This window comes from Heterodontus francisci, chromosome 13 (assembly GCF_036365525.1).
Source record: "Heterodontus francisci isolate sHetFra1 chromosome 13, sHetFra1.hap1, whole genome shotgun sequence".
Taxonomy (NCBI): domain Eukaryota; kingdom Metazoa; phylum Chordata; class Chondrichthyes; order Heterodontiformes; family Heterodontidae; genus Heterodontus; species Heterodontus francisci.
Window position 1 is genome coordinate 50,931,667 of NC_090383.1, and position 18,670 is coordinate 50,950,336.

General features: G+C 40.6%; 1 protein-coding gene across 2 annotated transcripts in view; it reads right to left on the bottom strand.

The window, feature by feature from the left end:
• Nucleotides 1–18,670, bottom strand: part of LOC137376374 (rho guanine nucleotide exchange factor TIAM2-like) — a 438,770-nt gene that overhangs the window by 344,506 nt on the left and 75,594 nt on the right. The window contains exon 1 of one of the 2 annotated variants that reach the window (XM_068044809.1): nt 7,609–7,731. The exons of the other annotated variant lie outside the window; for it this stretch is intronic. The gene's annotated coding sequence lies outside the window, so the exon portion shown is untranslated. Of the gene's footprint in view, nt 1–7,608; nt 7,732–18,670 lie in introns of those variants that run through there. 2 annotated transcript variants of the gene reach the window in all.

Here is an 18,670-nt window from a genome sequence, read left to right on the forward strand (position 1 = left end):
GGCCTCCTGCCACCAGTGTTCCCTCCCACCTGCCAGCTAGGCTGTCCATTTGGCCAGCTGACAGGCAAGATGGAGAGCGACATGATGTTAATGAGGCCCTGGCATTAAGATTGGTAGGGCTTTTGCGTCCCCAGTTCTTTGGTCATTTTCAGCATCACTTGCTAATACTGGGGCCAATGCTTTAGTAACTGAATATGAATATTCTTCCTCGGCTACTCCATTTTTAATGCCCCATGTCCATAGCCCCCCATCCTACCTTTTTCGAAATGAAATCTGAGGTTCATAATGGCAGGATACGCTTTTGTAGATCAGAGTATCGCAGTGCGCAAGATGCCTTCCCCAAGTTCCTGTATTTTTTTTTTGGGTTGCCAGCATGAATATATGGTTTTGAAGCACAGGTAAAAACCCAGATGGTGTATTGAGCCTGTCCTGTACCACCACGGTGTCATTTATGCACCATCATCCACTTGATCCCTCAACTATACAATCCCCGAGTAAAAGCAATTGAACTCTAGGCAATTTTGTTAAATTCTGGAAAATTCTTTTCCAACCCCCTTGAATATAATCAAACAAATTCCAGGAGAGCACATGACTCAGACAAATCTCTTCCCAATACCCACCTAACTTCAATACCTAGTTACATTAGCCATACTAAGGAACTTTCCCAGCTCCATTTAGAATGTCTGCAGCAAACCGCCTAGTGGTAACTTGTCCCATAGATTGATAACTAAAGAGAAATGCCTCCTGGAAGCTGACCTAGTATTGTGTACAAAATCTATATTCATCTCTGGTCCTCCCTGACCAATTTAGCTCAAATTTCCTAGGAAATTAATATTTTCATTATTTTAAAGGCTTAAATCAAAAATAAATCAAAATGTACCCTTTTCTACAGCAAGAGTCAAGTTCACTATGCTAATTATGGCATTTAAACTAGGAATCAATCCAGTGGCCTCAAATGAATTGTTTCCAGGGCCTTCAACACCTACTAAATGAGGGGACCAAAAGTGAACTCAACATCCTTGCAATACATCCTAAATATATTTGTCAAAGCCTCATGACAATACTCCAATACCCTGTTCTTCTGCTCAATAAATTTGAGCATAGTGTATATATGCTTTGATATCTGCATTGCGAGCATGATATTTAACTATTAAATGACAACTGTCAAATGCAGGCGCATTTCACATTTTATCGAGATAGACCTGTAATCTATTTTCTCATCTAAGGTTCTTGTAACCACACACATCTTTGTATTATCTGGAAACATGTGGTCAATTATTCCCAGAACATCATGCAGATCATTGATAAAGTTGAAGTGCAACAGCCCCAACACCAAGATTTCTACAGGACGCAACAAATAACTTGGAAAAACATTCGCTCATGGGATGTGGATGTCGCTGGCTAGGCCAGTATTTATTGTCCATCCCTAATTGCCCTCGAGAAGGTGGTGGTGAGCTATCTACTTGAACTGTAGTCCTTGGGGTGTAGGTATCTCAACAGTGCTGTTAGGAATGGAGTTCCAGGATTTTGACCCAGCGGCATTGAAGGAATGGAGATATAGTTCCAAGTCAGGATGGCGTGTGACTTGGAAGGGAACTTTCCATGATGGCATGGTGGTGTTCCCATGCATCTGCTACCCTTGTCCTTCATGGTGATAGAGATTGCAGGTTTGGAAGGTGCTGTCAAAGGAGTCTTGGTGAGTTGCTGCAGTGCAGCAACTAATCCCCATGGAGAGCTACCATTAATAATAATCTGTCTACAAGAATGCAAACAGTTCCTTACCTAACCCAAAATCTGCCTACTAATCCTACAAGATTCAACATTATCTAGGAGCCTTTTGTGCCACAACTTGTCAAGACTTAGTGAAAAATCAAGATACACACCGTCAACCCTGCAACATGTATAATAAAAAACAAAGTGCTGGAAATACGCATGTCTGGCAGCATCTGGAGAGAGAAACAGTTAATGTTTCAGGTCTGTGACCTTTCATCAGAACTCTTGACATATGTACCCCGACCTGGTAGCTTCCTCAAAAAATTCAACTGTATTATCGTTAATAAAATTTTTAATTGCATTAGTTATCTGCGATTTAGTATTACTATTGGAGAGGTTGCAGAACAGTCAATAATTGACTATCTTTTGGTCCTATCCTTTAAGCTGGTCATAATGGGCCACAGATTCCCTATAGATGGCGCCAGATTCAAAGTCACATGAGAATAGGGGAAAATCAGCACTCTGGAGCCCATTTAATCTTCATGGGGAGCTTTTCTTGGCCAGCAACCTTCACTAAACCCCAAAATCCAGGCTCTTACAAAGTGACTGCACGCATATTCCTGCCTCCTCTGTTCAAAGATGTGTTAAAAAGATAGTACTATTCACATCTGTGAAGGCATATTTCTACATATGCACCAAGACTTCCTTGCAAACTCCTTGAGCTGGTTCAAATGACAATCATTGACAGAATAAAACTGAGTCAATCTGTCCATCCATATTGGGTCAAAAATTGTTTGCGTACATGAGTAGCCAGGTCTCATTTTAAATAGTGCATTTAAGGCCACTTGTAGGAAAAACAAAATGACATGTTCGGAGAAATTAGTGCTCCAAATTATGGTAGTGTGTCCCAATATAGTTCTAGAGCACAAAAAGCAAATTATAGAAGTTTAGCTATTTCTGATCAAGAGTTTTGTGTGCCCAGAGGAAAGTATTACCGGAGGTAACAAATAAGTCTACAGAAAAAAAAAGGTGTTTTCAACCTTGCATACAGATCAGGCATTATCTTGACAACAGTCCCAACTAACGAAAACATACTGGTCATCAATAGAATAGTTACTTTCTTTCCTTTATGGCCTCTTACCTTAGTTCCTATTAGTAGTAACATGGAGAATCACTTCATGCTCCAGCAACTGGGTTAAGATTGCCACCAGCTAAAATTTCACACCCAACCTTAAACATAACAGTCAGGAGACCTTTATCCCTAAAGAAACTCATTCTCAAAGATGTGAGGATAGTGATCCAATATACTGTGCCACCCAATTCTTTTGTACTCTTCACTCCTTCTAGCACTGGATCATTTCTTAATCATGTCAAAACATTTATAATACACTAAGAGTTTAAAGAACCTTCAAGGAGCAGCACTTGTGTTTTTATATGATTAGATTAGAGATACAGCACTGAAACAGGCCCTTCGGCCCACCGAGTCTGTGCCGACCATCAACCACCCATTTATACTAATCCTACACTAATCCCATATTCCTACCAAACATCCCCATCTGTCCCTATATTTCCCTACCACCTACCTATACTAGTGACAATTTATAATGGCCAATTTACCTACCAACCTGCAAGTCTTTTGGCTTGTGGGAGGAAACCGGAGCACCCGGAGAAAACCCACGCAGACACAGGGAGAACTTGCAAACTCCACACAGGCAGTGCCCAGAATCGAACCCGGGTCCCTGGAGCTGTGAGGCTGCAGTGCTAACCACTGCACCACTGTGCCGCCTTTTCTATAATAATTATTGAATACAATATGACAATACACTAATTTTATAAAGTTAATTGATATATCAGTAACCAAGTTCAAACAAACCAACCAATCAAGGAATCCAAGTCACCGGATTAATCTGCTTAATCCCCATTAAACAGCAATTGGAGTCATTTCCCAATTGCTTTAAAAAAAACATTGAGGAAGAGTGAGGTTAGAGGGGCAAACTGGAAGTACAAGCCTGGAATTACCCATATGGCAAGGTCTTGACTGCTCCATAAAGGGAAAAAAAAAATCAGAAAGGCAACCCACACTGGGCCACTATTGTTCACCTCCTAATGGAAATTTGCAGAGCAACATTGGTGTGGCCGAAGAATATGCATCCTTCTTTCATCTCAGTTTGGAGAGGGGGTGGAGAGTGTGGATAGCATGTGCTGAGAGCAGAATGGGGTGGTGGGTGGGGTGGCGAGGCTGCTGCCAGTGTTTTATTGCTTTTGTGAACTCTGAGCAATTGTCTTTCTACAATGAGTTCTATCCACATCTTCAATGATTTACTCATAATGGAAGACAAGTCCAGTGTTTTTTTGATGTGGTCATAATCTTCTTGTTGCAGCATTGATAATATTTAACCAGCCACACCAGCTTTCTCCCATTATGGCAAAACGCCGAGTTGCGTCTCCAATTACATCATCCTGGTACCCACTGTTCCTAACCATACTAGTACTCCTGACACACAATCACACTGAACGGTTTGAAGGCTAGGATAGACTTAACGTTCCTCCATCACAGCCACTCTTAGAAACTGCTACAAAATGGCAAGTGTATTTCAACTGCCTCAGGACTGTACTAAACTGCACCAAGTTTCAAAACAAACGGTTCCACGTTTAATCTTAGATTTCAGTAAATTAAGAATAGAATGCCTCAGTAATGGAAACCATCTCAGTGGCAGACTTGTTTTTCAAACTTGTGCTTTATGCAGTATCACCTTACTCAAATGATTCAGATGAAAAGGACATCGGCCTGAAATGCTAACTTTGTTTCTCCCTCTCTCCACAGATGCTGCCTGACCTGCTGAGAATTTGTGGCATTTTCTATTTTTAACTCAATGATTTGTGCTTTAATATTTAGTTTATTCTCAACACAATTATTTGTATGACTGGGAACACCATTTCAATTTATGATGTGCTAACAACTAAAGTTAAAGCAGCTTTCAAGAGGCTTTAATTTGTTTTATAAAATAAAAACTGTTTCATAAAAAGCAGCAATTCCGCTCATTGTGCGCTTACATTTCCAGCCCATCATTGGCTTGAGCATTTGGGAGCAATCTTAACTGGATTTGGGATGCACATTATGCTTAAGTATTAACATCCAGCAATGCAAAAGGTATTACATTCACCTCCATGCGCAATTCTTCTATCCTATTTCAAGAGCATGTCTAGGGGCATTGTCTATCTGAAATAAAAGCGACATTTTTTGGACGCTGATCCTCCTGTCTGCATTGAGTTTATCCATCAATTCTAAAAGGAAATTAGAGACAACTTTTTAATATGTTGACAGCCTCCTTCTCATCCAGGTACAAAGGCTAAATTGCACATGAACTTCAGCTCAAACACCCTTCTATAAAACTCAACCCAAAAGGAGAAAATAAATTTACACACAGATTATGGTCATAATATTGAGTTAGGCAAGTTTACACGTGACAGAGGTTCTAACACAGACTCTTGGTCAAGAACTGGGGTTGGAAAAAAACGACACTATGTTGATACCATAAGGCTCAAAGAAATCATCACTCCTGGAACATCCATGAGCAAGGCAATACTATGAACTAAATTTAAAGTATATATTGACACCACCAATGCACATCAGAAAATTACTGATGCATTGCACAATTTATCAGGTTCAATGGAAGAGGAAAAAAAACACCAGCACCTGCAATTTATCACTACATAATGGCAACGGGTAAGAAATTACTTCCCATATTCCAACAGGCAGACTCCGAATAATGACTAGATCACATAATAATCTGAAGGCAACTTGTTATCTCCTTATTAAAAGGTAGCCCAGTTACCATTTAAAAATGTGTGCGTGCATGCGTTTCATAAATCATGAAACTAATTTTTCCTTTGTGAACTGAAGAATTACAACAGCAAGGACTTTCTTTAAAAAAATCATGTAATCTTAAACAGTCACAAGTTGGAACATCATACTGCAACTATGCTGTTAAGTTGGAAGGGCATAATATTTGTCCATGCCAAAATCAATCTGTGTAGTATTTTCAGTACAAGAAAAATTACTTGTGCACTTTTACAAAATGCAACCTGCAACAAATTGTATTCGGCCATCACTCTCAATAAAATGTTATTCAAATATTTGCAAAGCATTGTAAAGAGAATTCAAACAGAATACTGGCTGCTGAACCAAAAGTCACTCAACATAGTCACTGACATCTCCCATAGGTGCTTCAATGTACAAAATATCCAATACACAGACACGCCATAGTCATTCAAACACCAGATCTACTTTCACAAAGTAAAAATATACATCCTCCATTGTTTTCAGGGTACTGAAACATTTAATTGATTTCTTTCACAAGTTAATTGTTCACAGGATACATTTTGACAATGTTAATAATCCTTGTGCAAGGATGTGCTGATGTTCTAAAGATCATCCTAAAAACACACCACATAAACCTTACAAAGCAATGCAAATGAAATTAGATAATTACCTGAAAAATCCAAAACAGACAGCATTAAACTAACAGTGCAAGCTGAGTTTGTTTTCAACGATTTATGCCATCACACTGGAAAATGTAGGGTGGAACTCAGTCCTCCTCCCTAGAGTGTTTTTGTATCGCCAAGTATTTGTGTGGCCAATCGATAGGAGGCTCAGCTACACACTCGTTGCCTGATCAGGTGTCTCAACAGCAGCACAGTACAATAATTAATAACTTCTGTACTCCTGACAAAAAGAAAATTTCCCAGGCAGAAAGAATGCTAATGTGATTGTATGGTTAAACATGGTGCCAAAAGTGCTGCTGCTCTTCCCCCTGCCCGCTAGCAATCTAACTGATGTCTGACCTACCTATTGATAAAGTAATGTACCCACATCATTGAGAGATAATCATTGCCCACAGCTGCTTGGCATTTTCCATAAAGCAATAGCATTCAGCAATTAAGACAAGATGCAAATGCACTGTTGTGCTGCAGATTACAAAAGGTGCCTGCAGAAGAGGGAAAACAATAATAAAGATGGGTATTTTATGGCTACAAATTTCATGCATGTGCCCAGCACTTTAGTGAACAATTAGTCAATGACCAATTACAAAGTCATTAGCGGAGAATAGCAGGTGTTTGCCAGTAAGTGAGCCAACAGCTTTGTCTCAATGAACAGAAATGCAAAAGACAGAAGTTCTGCCTGGCTTAGAGCAAACAAAAAGTGGGTTCACAAATCTTAGTGCTAATTTCAACACCCTTCAGTTTATCACTGGGGTATTCACTATACTGCCTAATCAGTTTAAAGCAAAGAAACCATTCATGTCATTTATACTGCAATGGGAATTTACATAAATTAAGAGATGCCTTCCAAAAGAGAAAATGAAGTACAATGGAGCAGAACACAAGAAGCTAGTGAAAAACTTAAATTTTCATGAAAGGTCAAAGCTAACTTGTTCATTCCAGTTCAGTTTATCTATATCGATATCGATATCGATATCGATATCGATATCGATATCGATATCGATATCGATATCTATATCGATATCTATATCGATATCTATATCGATATCTATATCGATATCTATATCGATATCTATATCGATATCTATATCTATCAATCATTTTAAAACTCTCAATTCCTTTGGAATCAACATGATTACAGCTGTACTGTGTGTGCAGCTGTAAATTTTCCTAGATCGAAGAAATACTGAAAGGGTTTGCAGTAAACAAATGATTAGCAACACAATCACTGGGCCTTCCAGACTATCCACAGTAATTAGACATTGAAGGAACACTATTAATAGCATGAAAACAAATTTCAGTATTATCCTCGAATACAGAAAGTTGTATATTCTGGTACCCATTCATGCAGAATAGAATTAGATGTTACCGATATACAGAAATTGTACCTACCTTTTAAAAAACATACTCTGCAATTAAACCGCCCATTTCAATAGTCTAGGCATCCACAGAGACGTACATCTACTCATAGTAACCTTTTAAAGTGCTTTTTAAAGAAAAACAGGACTTCACTTCCATTTTCCCCTCATGAATGAGCTGTGCAGTGCATTTTTTTTTTTTAAAGAGGCAATCTGCAACTCCGTCAGGCCCCTAAAGTCACTACAACTACTTCAACTGAAGGAAATTACCTCATGAAGGAATTTCAGAGCAAATTTAAATAAATACATTTCCTGAAATAATTTACCTGACCGTTATGCAAAGACCAACTCCATGCAAATTGCAGTGTGCTGGTACAAACCTGGCAAAGGGAGGGACGCAGTGGTTGGAAACAAACCGCGCAAGGACAATTAAAACATAAATGAATGTCAGACTAGTATTACCTTGAGCCTTTTGTCTCAAAACAGAACTCTGAAGCTTTGACCGATGCCTAGACATACTTAAATCAATGGACCCTGTCACATTTCATCTGTGCAACATGAAAAGGTGACTTTATAAAAATTGTGACTTGCACATTATGAAAGTTTTCCAGTAGTTTTGCCAGTTGTCTGGAAATTGTTTTATTCCACTTGGGTGAAAACCACCAGACGCGGACACATCTGATTTGTATTCTGCCAGTGAGTCAATCCTGGTATGAATACACATAACAAAGAGCTAATCATGGTCATGCTTCTAAAAAAGGAAATAATTCTTACATATTCCATACTAGAAAGACCTCTGCCAATGAATAAATTGAGGTTCTTACAGTACACTAGTCAATCATTTACAATTAGTCTTTCATGTTTCATCAGCATCCCAATTTTTGAAGTGCACGTTCTACTGCCCCACATCCATCAATGCAACCTCATGCAAAATCTAAAGTACACATGACATAACATTTTCCCAATCACTTTTGATGATTTCAGTCTAGCACATTCGTAACTATGATTCATGAGGAAGGTGCATGTTCTGCAAAGTTCTTTAAATAAATGCACATAACAGGATGGTCAGTTGTTAAGCATTTCTCTGACCTTGCCCCCACTCAGGAGCTCAGAGGTTATACAGAAACTGTGGGATAAGAGTGTGTAGGCTTAGTATCCTGAATATTGACACTTCCTGAATACTGACAAGTTAACATTAAAATTAAGTCAGTTTTATTTTTTATTTAATTTAATTTAGATATACAGCACTGAAACAGGCCCTTCGGCCCACCGAGTCTGTGCTGACCATCAACCACCCATTTATACTAATCCTACATTAATCCCATATTCCTACCACATCCCCACCTTCCCTCAATTCCCCTACCACCTACCTATACTAGGGACAATTTATAATCGCCAATTTACTCATCAACCTGCAAGTCTTTGGCTGCAGGAGGAAACCGGAGCACCCGGCGAAAACCCACGCTGTCACAGGGAGAACTTGCAAACTCCGCACAGGCAGTACCCAGAATTGAACCTGGGTCGCTGGAGCGGTGAGGCTGCGGTGCTAACCACTGCGCCACCCCAATTACCTGCAGGTTCTCTATACATGTGTAGATGCTATATTTCATGGTTGGTGTTCTTGACCTATCTGAACTAAAAGCTATCATAACTGTCTCAAAATATTAAAATACATTGTTTATTGTTGCAACTATAATAGAACCAGCACAATTCTGATGAAAACGGATGTAAACCTTTCATAAGTTGATTGCATTTCTAGCATTTTCTGATTTATTTTGAATTTCAGCCACTGACTTTTTTCCTCAACTGTAGTTACCACATGCAATGTTTCACACAAGCTGAAATGGAATGCATGGCAATATTGGGAGGGGGAAACTGGCAGGAGCAGTGAGCAATAAGCACTTTCAACATTTCTTTCATTCCAGTATCCATGGAAAATTTTAACGGCAATTTCAAATAGAAAAGCCCAGTGACTGATCAGGCCAAAACTGTTGTGTAACCTTCAACAGCTGTCATCCTTTTCACCAAGTTGCTTTCTAACATAGACCAATAGGTGTGAACAGCAGTGAGTGAAAGGAATGCCTTGTGTCCCTGATTCTGGGGCAATTAAAATTTGCTTTAAATGAACAAAACAGATTGAACAGATGTATGCCTGTTCAGAAATCCTCAAACTGCAGACAACAGCTTTGTTGTCAAATCCCTACCTACAAAACTAAAAGCACAATGGTGAACAATTACAAACAGCCATTTGATTAGATGGCAAGTAGGATTCAAATCCCAGAAGAGTCCTATGCCCTTATTAAACTCCATGCTATTTGTCAAGATGCCTCTCAAACGTAGTTATTGTACCTGCTTCCACCACCTCCCCCAGCAACAAGTTCCAGGCACTCACCACCCTCTGTGTAAAGAACTTGCCTCGCACATCCCCTCTAAACTTTGCCCCTCGCACCTTAAACCTATGTCCCCTAGCAACGGGCTCCTCCACCCTGGGAAAAAGCTTCTAACTATCCACTCTGTCCATGCCGCTTATAACTTTGCAAACCTCTATCATGTCGCCCCTCCACCTCCGTCGTTCCAGTGAAAACAATCTGAGTTTATCCAACCTCTCCTCATAGCTAATGCCCTCCAGACCAGGCAACATCCTGGTAAACCTCTTCTGTACCCTCTCCAAAGCCTCCACATCCTTCTGGTAGTGTGGCGACCAGAATTGCAAGCAATATTCTAAGTGTGACCTAACTAAAGTTCTGTACAGCTACAGCATGACTCGCCAATTTTTATACTCTATGCCCCGACCGATGAAGGCAAGCATGCCGTATGCCTTAGACTACCTTATCCACCTGCGTTGCCACTTTCAGTGACCTGTGGACCTGTACGCCCAGATCTCTCTGCCTGTCAATACTCCTAAGGGTTCTGCCATTTACTGTATACTTCTGACTTGCATTAGACCTTCCAAAATGCATTACCTCACATTTGTCCGGATTAAACTCCATCTGCCATTTCTCCGCCCAAGTCTCCAACCGATCTATATCCTGCTGTATCCTCTGACAATCCTCATCACTATCCACAACTCCACCAACCTTTGTGGCGTCCGCAAACTTAGTAATCAGACCAGCTACATTTTCCTCCAAATCATTTATATAAACTACAAACAGCAAAGGTCCCAGCACTGATCCCTGCGGAACACCACTAGTCACAGCCCTCCATTCAGAAAAGCACCCTTCCACTGCTACCCTCTGTCTTCTATGACCGTGCCAGTTCTGTATCATTTTGCCAGCTCCTCTGATCCCATGTGACTTCACCTTTTCTATCAGTCTGCCATGAGGGACCTTGTCAAAGGCTTTACTGAAGTCCATATGGATAACATCCACTGCCCTTCCTTAATCAATCATCTTCGTCACTTCCTCAAAAAACTCAATCAAATTAGTGAGACATGACCTCCCCTTCACAAAACCATGCTGCCTCTCACTAATAAGTTCATTTGTTTCCAAATGGGAGTAATTCCTGTCCCGAAGAATCCTCTCTAATAATTTCCCTACCACTGACGTAAGGCCAACTGGCCTATAATTTCCTGGATTATTCTTACCACCCTTCTTAAACAAAGGAACAACATTGGCTATTCTCCAGTCCTCTGGGACCTCACCTGTAGCCAATGAGGATGCAAAGATTTCTGTCAAGGCCCCAGCAATTTCTTCCCTTACCTCCCTCAGTATTCTGGGGTAGATCCCATCAGGCCCTGGGGACTTATCTACCTTAATGCTTTGCAAGACGCCCAACACCTCCTCCTTTTTGATAATGAGATGACTGAGACTATCTGCACTTCCTTCCCGACGCTCATCATACACCAAGTCCTTCTCCTTGGTGAATACTGATGCAAAGTACTCATTTAGTACCTCGCCCATTTCCTCTGGCTCCACACAGATTCCCTTCTCTGTCCTCAAGTGGGCCAACCCTTTCCCTGGTTACCTTCTTGCTCTTTATATACGTATAAAAAGCCTTGGGATTTTCCTTAATCCTGTTTGCCAATGACTTTTCATGACCCCTTTTAGCCCTCCTGACTCCTTGCTCAAGTTCCTTCCTACTGTCTTCATATTTCTCAAGGGATTAGTCTGTTCCTAGCCTTCCAGCCCTTACAAATGCTTCCTTTTTCTTTGACGAGGCTCACAATATCCCACGTTATCCAAAGTTCCCGAAACTTGCCAAACTTATCCTTCTTCCTCACAGGAACATGCTGGTCCTGGATTCTAATCAACTGACATTTGAAAGACTCCCACATGTCAGATGTTGATTTACCCTCAAACAGCCACCCCTAATCTAAATTCTTCAGTTCCTGCCTAATATTGTTATAATTAGCCTTCCCCCAATTTAGCACCTTCACCCGAGGACTACTCTTATCCTTATCCATAAGTACCTTAAAACTTATGGAATTATGGTCACTGTTCCCGAAATGCTCCCCTACTGAAACTTCGACCACCTGGCCGGGCTCATTCCCCAATACCAGGTCCAGTACGGCCCCATCCCTAGTTGGACTATCTACATATTGTTTCAAGAAGCCCTCCTGGATGCGCCTCACAAATTCTGCCCCATCCAAGCCCCTAGCACTGAGTCCCAGTCGATATAGGGGAAGTTAAAATCACCCACCACTACAACCCTGTTACCTTTACATCTTTCCAAAATCTATCTACATATCTGCTCCTCTACCTCCCGCTGGCTGTTGGGAGGCCTGTAGTAAACCCCCAACATCGTGACTGCACCCTTCCTATTCCTGAGCTCCACCCATATTGCCTCGCTGCATGACCCGTCCGAGGTGTCCTCCCGCAGTACAGCTGTGATATTCTCCTTAACCAGTAATGCAACTCCCCCACCCCTTTTACATCCCCCTCTATCCTGCCTGAAGCTTCTAAATCCTGGAACATTTAGCTGCCAATCCTGTCCTTCCCTCAACCAAGTCTCCGTAATAGCAACATCATAGTTCCAAGCTCTAAATTCACAGCCCAGGGCATTGAGGCTAATTGTATGTTTTAACAGCTGCCTGGGCAGAGATTAGCTGAATCAGTACAGACTGGAGATTGAACCCACAACTTTCAGTCCATTGTGGCTCAGTACCTTGGGCTGTCAGGGGAGCTCTAATTTCTCACTGTGCATCAGTTGACCTCCAATCCAGTACAGAAGCTCCACATTCCTAAAACTACAGTCAAAAATATAATTTACACTTCCTTCGCTCACTGACTTTTCAAGCTATGTTTAAACTAGCACTTTTAATTGACAGTTTTGTTACATAATTATATTCCACCCATATCAGGATTGTTGCTGCCTCTTCTGTATTCTTCTCAGCCACCTCGATCTTTTTGTCTTCAAAGGCTAAACAAAGTAGAATCTCTCTATTGAAAGAGTCTATTACATGCAGAGGAGGGTTTTACTTGACCCCTGCATGGCAACACAAGAACCCCATGTTCAAATACCTAAATCTCTGCAACATCTACAAGCATTTAAATCTCAGAGAAAAATGAGATTTCCAACATTGCCCAATCTACTTAGGGATAAGAAAGCCCACGTTTCTTAAAATGAGCGCTACAATAATACATGAATAATACAAAAAAAAGTGTGTCTTAATAGACTATTGCACACAGCATTTTATAAACAATGCATCAATTTACAGGCTATAAATACAGATTTTGTTACAAGTTTCTGAATACTGTCAGGACACACCAGTTTAAGTCATTTAAAATCCGTTTAACCATTGTTGTTACTATAACAAGAGGATAAGATATAGTGTTGATTGTGGCTTCTCAGTACTGCCAGCTATTATCTGCCTTGCTCTGCTACATGGAGCCCTGTCCAATATGCGTGGAACAGTCTCAATTACCCAAGCTCAGCTACAGAAGACGAGAAATAGGAGTAAGTCTTCCAGCCCTTCAAGCCTACTCCACTGACTGATTGTCTACCTCAACTCCACCTTCCTACACTATCCCCATATCCCTTGTTTCACTTAGTATCAAAAAATCTATTGATCTGTCTTGAATATTGTTAGTCATGTTGAGGGGGGTTTGGGTGGTTCCCACTGTTCAACTCCCACCTAAACACTTTTTTTGTTATTAGGGTTTAACCACTGTTCTATTTGTCAAACAAACAGAGGTTTTCTTGTAGGTTTAAAAGAGCGAATCAATGATTTATTGATCATTGCACCTTGAACAAATTGTCACAACTGTATCCACTTGTGCACAAACACCCCCCCCCCCCACCCCCACCCCACCCCAAGACACACGAGACAGATGGAGAGGAAAAGGGATAAGTGGCTTTCAGGTGAGGTATGGTTTCGAGGTTCACGGAAAACTCGAATTCTCTCAGAAGTCAAGTTCGCGTGGGTTGCATGCCTCCTTGGTTGAAAGTACACTTGAAGACCATGGATCACTTCTCATTCATTGCTGTACGAGTATAAATGTAGAATTCCACAGAAGGGATAGCAGCCCTTCTGTTTGCCAGATTTCTCCCAGCCCCCTCGCTGGAAAAGCTGGTGATGCTTTTTTTGGGTTTCTCCATCTTTGAGGGCTGCTACCTTGAAGGTCAAAAATAATTTCCCGCCCTTGTCTCTGATGGGAGATATGGACCTACCTCTGTGTGGTAACCAATGGTCCAGAATGTGGCTACTTCACATTTTGTTTTCGAAGAACCCATTCAATTCAAAAGTGTCTCTTTATGGGTCCAATTGACACCCATCAACCTAGTTAGGCATTCTTTGTTCTAAACAGACAGCATGGCCATGTTTGAATACATATGTGGCCATCTTTTGCAGCATTGCCCATTTTTAGAAGGCTGCGTTTGCTGACAATGCAACCACTAGGTGGCGCAGTACATGTGCAAATGCAGCCTGTTCCACTGAAACGTCACTGTTTGCAACATTCAGGCAGCTGCCAGGATTAAAGGTGGTGCTGCTCAACCTATCACAGAAAAACAACTTCAACCCAAAAATCCCCTCAAAAAGGTTGCCATCACCACCGCCATCCCACCCCCAACAATCCCCCACTTGCTCCTGCGCATGCACCAGTTATATAGTACCTAGTCATCTTAATTCACCTAAAGTGAATTACTTTAGGAGCAGTGACTGTCGTTTCTTGAACAAATATGGCAGGACACTAATGGACATTTTTTGGTTGATACTCAGAACTTTGCGCTAATACAGTGCAAAGTCTCATCAGAAGGACAGCACCTCTGACAGTGCTGCACACCCTGCGTAATTCAGTGAGGTTTCAGTGCCATGCTGCTCTCCAGCCACTCACTCCCTGTTCCCCAACACCACCCCCCAATCATGCTCTCCGGCCACTCACTTCCCGCTTTGCACCCCCCATCCCTCCAGAGGCTAGCTCTGGGCCACTCGCTCTTACATTGCCCAGTCACCCCTTGAAGCCCGCTTTGCTTCTTAGAGCAGTGCAGTGAGGAACGATCAAGCGTCGGAGAGCAACCAGAGAGCAGGATTGGGGGGGGGGGGGGGGGGTTTCCTGCACATGCGCCAGTTAGTCCTGGCGAGAGTAGGCTGCATATGCACAGCATCTCACTGAGCTCGAGATTATTTGCGCATGTGCGCAGCTTGGAGCACTCCGTTGACGTCAACAGGCCACTGCGTTGTCAGGAATCTGTTTTTAAAAAAGGTAAAGTCATTTTTTTTAAAAACTCTTCAGTTTGAGTCTTTTGTTATGGTCACACTTCTCGCATGTGTGACAATATACTCCATGATTACCCCAGACAGCTGTGGATGCTCAGAGAAATTCAAAGATTCATAACCCTTTGAATGCAGAAATTTCTCATCTCAATCCTCAATGGCCAACCCCTTACTGTGAGGCTATAACTCCAAGTTCTTCACATCCCAGCTGGGGGAAATATCCTCCCAGCATCTACCTTGCCAAGCCCCTTGAAAATTTTATGTTTCAATGAGATCACTCTCATTCTTCTAAACTCTATGGAATACAGTCACTCCTCATAGGAGGATTCCCTCATCCCAGGAAATCAGATTAGTAAACCGATGTTACACTCCATCGAAAGCAACAATGTCCTTCACATATATGTTTACAGTTGCCAAATAATATGCTGCAATAACTACTTCAAATTTACTTCCAAGATTAGTGGTTAAGGTGGAAACTATGTCTATATTCAAGATTAAATTGGATAAGGGGTTGAAGTGATACAAGAACAGGGTGGTTAAACATAACCAGAACTACTTGCTCATGTGGATGGTGTACAGCAACATGGACTGGTTAGGCCAAATGGCTTGTTCTGATGTTGTAACTTCTATGCAGTGACGTATCTGGTCTGCAAACTCCTGTGCACCTTGCTCTCTATAGCTTTCCTTTTAATTAAATTTAAAGCTGAGGAGACAGCAGCAGCATCCATGTAATTACAAGACCTTGATGATACACATGTTCTCTCCATTAATTAGCTGTAAATTGCTCTAAACAGGCATCATTCCATACATGTTTTCCTTCATGATTTAGTAAGTGGATACCTAAAATTGATTAGTACTACAGTGCAGTCCTGAGGTAATACAGCAGCGTGTCAGACAGAGGTGCAGTCTTTCAGGTCAAAGATTAAACTGAAACCCTATCTGTTTCAAGGTAAATGCAAAAAAAAAAAAATCACATGACACTATTTCAAGGATGAGCAGGAAGTTATCCCTAATTCCCTGGCAAATATTTATCCCTCTAGTCAACATCACAAAAACAGATCATCTGGGCATTATCACATTGCTGTTTATGGAAGTTTGTTGTGTGTTCATTGATTGCCACCTTTTCTACAACAGTGACTACAATTCAAAAGTATTTCAATGTCTGTAAAGCACTTTGGGACGACTGGAGATTGTGAAGAGCGCTATATAAATGCAAGTTCTTTCTTTTCCTTAGGTGAGTCTAGAATTTTTTTTTTTTTTTTAACACAGTCTTCCTGCTGTGGTCTCACCAAGGCTCAATAAAATTGTAGCAAGTCTTCTCGACTCTTATACTCCAATCCCTTTGTAATACAGGCTAACATACCATTTGCTTTCCTAATTTCTTGCTGTACCTGTATGTTAATTTTCTATGATTTGTACACAGGTACACTCAGGTTCCTTTCAATGCCAACATTTCCCAGTCTCACCATTCAAAAAATATTCTATTTTCCTATTTTTCCCTACCAAAGTGGAAAACCTAATTTCTCTGCATTATATTCCATTTGCCACATTCTTGCCATATCACAATCTGTTTAAATCCTTTCCCAGACTCGTGTCCTCCACACAGCTTACTTTTACAAGAAATGTGTAGCAACAAATTTGGATACATTGCATTCGACCCCTTCATTTAAAGTCATTGTTAAAGACTTTAAATAGCTGATGCCCAAGCACTGATCCTTGCAGTACCCTAGTTCTTATAGCCTGCCAATCCAAAAATGCCCTGTTAAGTCAGACATTGTTTTCTGTGCATTAATCAATCCACAATAATATATTACTCCCCAATCCTATGAGCCCTAATTTTGCATAATAAGCTTGTGTGGCAACTTATCAAATGTTTTTCAAAAATCCAAATACATTACATCCACTGGTTCACACTTATCCCCCTAAGTACAACCTCAAAGAACAAACAGATTTGTCAAACAGGATTTCCCTTTCATAGATCTGTGTTGACTCTGCTTAATCATATGGTTTTTTTTAATTAAAGTGTCCTGTTATTGCATCCTTAATAGATTTTAACATTTTCCCTACCACTGATGCCAGGCTAACTGGCCTACAGTTTCCCCATTTTCTCTTTCTCTCCTTTCCTGAATAGCAGGATTATGCTTGCTACATTCCAATCCACCAGGACTATTCTAGAATCCAGGGAATTCTGATCAAAACAACGCATCCACTTTCTTTTCAGCTACCTATTTTAAAGATCTAGGATGTAGGCCATCAAGTCCAGGAGAATTGTCAGCTTTTAGTCCCATTAATTTCTTCAGTACTTTTTTTGTTTTTTTAAACTAATACAAACTTCTTTCAGTTCTTCAATTTCACTAGACACTTGGTTTCCACTAGTTCTGGATTTTCTTTGTCTCTTCTACCATGAAGACATATACAGAACTATTAATTTTATGCTTCTGCCCTTATTTTCCATTATAATTTTTCCTGTGTCTGCCTCTAAAGGATCCACATTTAAGTTTAATAATCTCTTTTTTACATACCTATAGAAGCTCTTCCAACCTGTTTTATGTCTCGTTAGTTTGCTCTCATTCTATTTCTCTATCAATTTCTTGGTCAGTCTTTGCTGAATTCTAAAATCCTCAGGTTTACTACTCTTTATGGCAACAGTATAAAGCTCTTCCTTTATTCTTATACTATCTTTAGTTTCTTGTGTTAGCCACGGTTGAAAAATTTTCCCATGGCACTTTTCTTCCTTAAGGGAATATATATATATATATATATATATATATATTGTGTATTATAAATTATTTAAATGTTTGTCATTGCTCATCTATCATACCTTTTAATCTAGATTCCCAATCTACCTTAGCCAACTCACCCCTCATACTTATAGTTTGCGGTGTTCAGATTCAAGACCCTAGTTTTGGTTTAGCTAAATTACTCTCAAACTCAATATAAAATTCCATCATTTTATGATCACTCTTCCCCAGAGGCTCTTTTACTACAAGGTTATTAATTAACCTTGCCTCATTGCACAAGAGTAAAACTAAAATAGCTGCTCTTTAGTTCGTTCCTCGACAAACTGGTCTAGAAAGCTACCTTCAGCACAATCCATGGACTCCTCCTCCACACTATTACTACAAATTTAGTTTGCCCAGCCCACAAGATTAAAGTCTCATGACTATTTCCCTTGTTACATACACTTCTAACTTCCCGATTTATTCTGTGCCTGAAACTACAACTGCTATTCAGGGATTTATAGACTAAGCCCTGAAGTGTTTTCTGCCCATTACTGTTTCTTAGCGCCACCCAAACTGATTCCCCATCTTGATTTTCTAGCCAAGATCCTTTGTCTTTATTTCATCCTTTATCAGGCTACCCCTCTTCCTTTTCCATTTTGCCTATCTCTTGTAAAAAGAGAAGTCCTGGAATATTTTGTTCCCAACTTTGGTCATTCTGC